The sequence below is a fragment of the Ambystoma mexicanum genome, chromosome 9, assembly GCF_040938575.1.
Source record: "Ambystoma mexicanum isolate Mex_15411 chromosome 9, UKY_AmexF1_1, whole genome shotgun sequence".
NCBI lineage: Eukaryota > Metazoa > Chordata > Amphibia > Caudata > Ambystomatidae > Ambystoma > Ambystoma mexicanum.
The window spans coordinates 732522009-732527590 of record NC_090931.1 but is presented as its reverse complement, the minus strand read 5'-3'; the positions used below and the strand labels follow the sequence as shown (position 1 = coordinate 732527590).

General features: G+C 40.4%; 1 pseudogene; it reads right to left on the bottom strand.

Annotated features, from left to right (window-relative positions):
- Positions 1-5015: 5015 nt before the first annotated feature.
- Positions 5016-5147, bottom strand: LOC138490657 (U2 spliceosomal RNA; annotated as a pseudogene).
- Positions 5148-5582: the final 435 nt, after the last annotated feature.

Sequence of the window (5582 nt, the reverse complement as noted above, 5' to 3'; positions counted from 1 at the left end):
GGATCACACAACCTTGGTCTTGCAAATGATTTCAACAAGCTGGGTTTCAGAAGAAGCAGTTCCTACATGTGTTCCTACAGGATCAAATTGCTGCTCATTTTATCAGCCCATGTTAATATTAACTGCGGAGTGCCATAAGACTTGGCGCTTTCTTATTTACCAAATATTAATTTTCATTCCCTAATGATTTTTTAAAATTTCATATATGCTTGCATATCCTTCCTATACTGATGACTGCCACGTGCAATTTAGGGGTGTTTTTCCCAGTAAAACACCTTGGAGCGGTGTGGCAGTCAGATATGGGTGTAAATAAACAATGGAGTCAGAAGTCCTTTTCTTCCAACTTTTACAATTGCGACACACTCTCCCTTTCCTTGCCCCAAAAGGGCCTGCAGGACCTTTAATAAATGAAGTGTAGAGGAGCAGCTGAATGCCTCTGCAGGAAATCCTACCCCCTACTTCCGTATATTGGGAGTCTGAGATCGTGCCATGCCTGACACCAGCAGTTGTGACCATACACAGAGAATATTTGAAAGAAGGTACCCACTAAGAAAACTATACCAGATGTATTCCCAAAGAGATGACAATGTAAGGGAGGACCTCCCCGAAGGAATATCAGAAAGAGGAGCTAGGGATGTCACAAGAGACAAGCGTGACACACTGAGAAAATGGGCTCGAGGGAATGCATGGGTCTTACAGAAACTGATCACGAAGTAAAGAAGTGAGCAAACTTTCATATGTGAAAAGAAGAGTGCACTTGTGTGACTCACTTGCAGAAAATGGAAGCCATTCAATAATTGTGCAGATGCAGCAATGCAAGTAGACATAGTGATCTTAGAAGCTGGACAACAGTGTCATGAATTAGATGCCGCGAGCTGTGTCACAGCAAAGAATTAGCTCAGATCGTGGACATGAGTGCTGAGGCTGTCTGGCATGGTACCAAAGTTGAAGCAAGCCAAGGCCGGTTATCTATTCTCAAAGGTAGTAAAACATGAGAAGATCAATGATCCCTTCTTAAGGAGCAAAGAAAGAATATTAAGCATGCCAAGTTTTATTCATTTAAGACATTTAAATGCTGCAAACTGGTCTGAATCGTGGTCTCCTATCACATGAGTCAAGGATGAAAATAGAGTTGGGCATAGAGTTACAGAACTACGATAGTGCATGCTTGCACTCCCATATATTCCCAGAGACAAGAATACACTGCAAGGCCAAGTTCAAAGACAATCTTCATGGCAGAAGGCATGGCTGATGAGAGACGTTGGGCTTATTGGGTGGGGAGGTAAAGTCATGTCTACCTCCTGGCACCTGGGTATGAGCTTACGTGCTGCTAAGTGAACCAAATGTTCCAGACATGGCACAAGCATGTCAACCAATTGTAGAAGGCCATGTAACGAAGGGCCTTATATTTTCAGAGCCAATAATATACTGTGTACTTAATAAGTGTTGAAGATGACCTGCAGTAGAGGTAGGCACACGTTTTCCACCTGATAGTAGACACCCAATACCAACCTCACCCCTTATAGAAAGTTTACTTAGATGTTCCCCTTGAGCGTATCACGACCCCTAATAGGTTTTTCCTATTTTCCAGATAGTATGATGTCATTTATGATGAATATTTAGTATAAAGATGTGATTTTTTGTGAAATGTACTGAGAGACTCGAGCAAACGTCCGTGGATGTCCGTTGCAACTCCCTGTTTTAGACAACTGATATTAAAGCAGTAAAACTTTGCCATCTTCCTGAGTTGGTTCAATTATTTGGTGTCAGAGTTATTCTGCATCCCATCCACTGCATGCATGCTATCCAAGGGGCTCTACGTGCAGGAGGCTTGATTCTGTGGACAGCTGGTAAATCAGACTCCTGCCTACAACTCCAACAATTACTGTCGGTCTAGACCGCTGCCGTACTTTTGATTTTTGCAGTCTCCAGGAGAGATCGTATTTATTTCATGGTATCATAGACAATCGTTACATATGTGTTCACAAGAAGCTGTCTTTTAAGCCTCTTTTGATGCGCCTGGTGGTGCTACTCAGCTGTATTCCAGAGGGGATCAGAAGTGTTTTTGGATCATGTGGCCTTCCCTCATTTTGGCCACACCCCTTGACTTTTAACAGGACTCCTGTAGTGTGCCAGAACTGAGCCAGGTCAGCACTAAGTCAAGCTGTTCCTCTATGGCCCAGAGAATATCATAAGGGTTTTTGGACCACATGGGCTTCCCTCATGTTGGCCGTGCCGCAGCCCCTTGATAGGACTCCTGTATCATGTCACTGCTGTGCCATGTCAACACTAAATCACATTGTTCGGCTGTTCAGGTGCTCCGCTGTTCCACTTCTCTGTCAAATAACGTTCCTGCCTAACCAGGAGGAGGGATAGACCTTTGCTTTACTGGCAGAAATACATCAGGGCAAGATAGTGCCACTCCCCCTCATAATATGTCTGACACAGATTTTTGAAATTCGTTCTGTGTAGCAAAGGATATCAAGATATCAAATATATTTGCACCTTTAATCCCACAGGACAGACTTGATAATGTGATTACATTGGTTTTGGATATTGAGGTGTCAAGAGGCAGATGAATACATCATTCATCGCGTCTGCCCCTCCCCGCCTCCATACCATACAAACGAGAGGAGTATGTTATTTATGGTGTAGCCCCCTCCCTGCCTAAATATTGTAAGCACCAGACATGTTAATCACTAAGACAACGTGTTGCATATTTTCTGGGGTTGCACCTAACTTTGTGGTATTTTATTATGGTGGTAAAGAGTAGTATTTTATTGTGGTGTATTATCTCTTGTGGTAATTTGTTGGTATATTCCCTTTTACGGTAGTAAGACTCACTTCAGAATATTGCCAGCAACTGTTCTTATTACCAGGGTCACTCTCTGCAACAGAGTACTGGGCTTGGTACACTCAGTGATGTACTTATTATTTCCACCTCACAACAATTTATGTACTATGCTGCTGTATGCTCTTATGGCCGAAATGCAATTTATATAGATCATATCATACGCAAATAATTGTATATACACACGTCAGGCACTCCTAAGACTCACTTATTAAAAAACAAACTATTTCAGAGTTTACCACATGTGGCAATATTAATTACCGGCTGTGGTAAAATAAACCTATCCCCTGCTGGACCTCAGTCTATGTGCTAACAAAAATGCAGCCACATAATAAGAGCACAACTCAGTTTGTTTCAAATCTTTTTATTCTTTATAAAATGTTAGAATTTAAGCTGTTCAGACAATTACATTATGCGATATAAATTACTTGGACATGAGAATGCAAAATGCTTTTCATTAGAGAGTTCACACACATGAACAGAATCAGCTGTGCACAATATTACCATCCAACCTTGGACACAAGGAAATTGGCAAGCACTGCACTTTGAGAGAGAGAAATAACAAAAGTGCGAATACCTTCATGAACATTTGAAATCGTATACGCTTTAAAAATTGATAAACATTACACGTGAAACAATCTGTTTCCCTATCTGACTGCTTGACAGGCACTCTCCAACCCCCTCACTTTGACCAATATTCACCTAGAGGCTGGAAATAGTCCTGGCTCAATGGAACTGGAGAATCCCCCTCTGTATATTTGCACACAGATAAGGATTGTCACAACCCCAGGAAGCCTGCCAGCACTGGACTCTGTCCTGCAATCCACCGTCCCAGCATTCGGAAAAGGTCTCTGGATGTCTCTCTCTGGAGGCTCCTAAATGTCTGCCCAGCATTCTCCCACTTAAAGTCTTTTTATGACCTCTCGCTGCCACTCAAAGAAAACACCTCCCATCTAGATCATACCACTGGAGTCCATGTGATCTTAATGTTTGAAAGCAATAAGGTACATCTCTTCCTGTGATTTTCTCGTGCACACAATGGCTTGTCTTTAGCAAAACAGAACTTCATATTTCATATTTGCAGCTTGCCACACAAGCTCCTAACTGCACATTTAACCCTCATTGCAGAAGAGCATTTTCCAAAATCATTTTCAGGTTATTTTCATCTGGACCAACTTTTCACTAATTGATATTAAGGACATGTTACTGGGTAGAGGTTAATATGATCATTTATATTAGTATTAAGGTTAAGTGCAAGCCAGTCAAATGAATTATCATCATGAAATAACAAACACTTTTAAAGCATGCTCTATCTTTCTGGCCGCTGTGAATTTCCCATCTGGCGCGCGCACTGGTTGCAGTGGCAACCTATTACTTGTGCATATGTTTATATGTCTGTATTGCTGTATAAAGCCCACATTAACACTACATGTCACAGAAAGAGGAACAAGAAAGAAAGATTTTAGAATCATTGGCATAGGAACAAGAGGAAAGGCTGAATAATTTAACAAGAGAAGTGAGAGGAGAAGTATAGAGGGAAAAAAGAAGAGGCTTGAGGACAGAGCTTTGAAAAATCCTGTGTAATAGTTGAAAGGTATTAGAATGTTTACCAGCCCACGAAACAGAGAGAGAGCGATTCGAGAGATAGGACTGAAATTATTCATGAACCAAACCAGAAATCCTCAATGAGTGGAGAATGATCCACAGTATCAAAAGCAGCTGATAAGTAATGAAGAAAACAATAGAAGAATGTGTAACCTGATGAGCAGAGAAGATAGAATCAATAACAGAAAGAAAAGCACTATCATTGCAGTGTAGAGGACAAAAAACAAACTCACATGGAGAAAGAAGGGAAGGATGGTCAAGGTAAGTGAGTTGCGGTCACCGTTTAATGATTTGTATAACTGATGTTTGTTGCAGGGATGCATTGTGAACGATGTTGTGGAACGGCTTTCTGCTTGTAGAGGGTAGGGGTAGATGTGTGTATTTTTTTGTGTCTTGTGTCTGCTTTTTGTGGTTTTGTGTCTGTTGGTTGTAAACCTGAGAAATGTTTTTCTTTACTGTTGCTGGTTACTTCAAATTTCAAGAACTGTTTTGAATATGTTTCGGAAGTTACACAAATTCTATTTTTTTATTTATTTTTTTTTCCTTTTTTTCTTTTCTTTTTTGCTCCCATTCCATCTCCCTGTTCCAAAAATCAATTTAATATATGGTCCCCAGATAGAGAACGTATCAGATATTAAACTGATAAGAACAGATACTACACTTGATCTTAGCCAAAAGGCCGAGAAGCGATAAGTTACACAAATTCGTAGTTATGACCCTCTGTATTTGAAGTTTTATTTTGTATATGATTGTTGATTTATTATGGAAACTGATAAATGAATGAATACAAAAGTGAAGAAAAATAAGCTAAGTATAGACCAGAGTGTTAACAACCCATTCTAGGATTTTAGATATATAAGGAAGAGGCGATATTGGACGATAGCTTGCAGGAGTGAACACATAAAGAGTCAGCTTTTCCAAGATTGGCAAAATAACAGGATGTTTGAAATTTGAAAGGAAAAATAGAGGTAGACAGAAGTATTCAAAAGTGGAGTAAGACTATGAATGATATGTGGAAAGACTTTGGGAATAAGTGAAGCAAGAACATGATCAAGCTGAGATGTGGTAGTTTGGACCTGAGTAAGGAATTGGGCTGTGTCAGTGTCAGATAGAGGAGAAAAGGTTG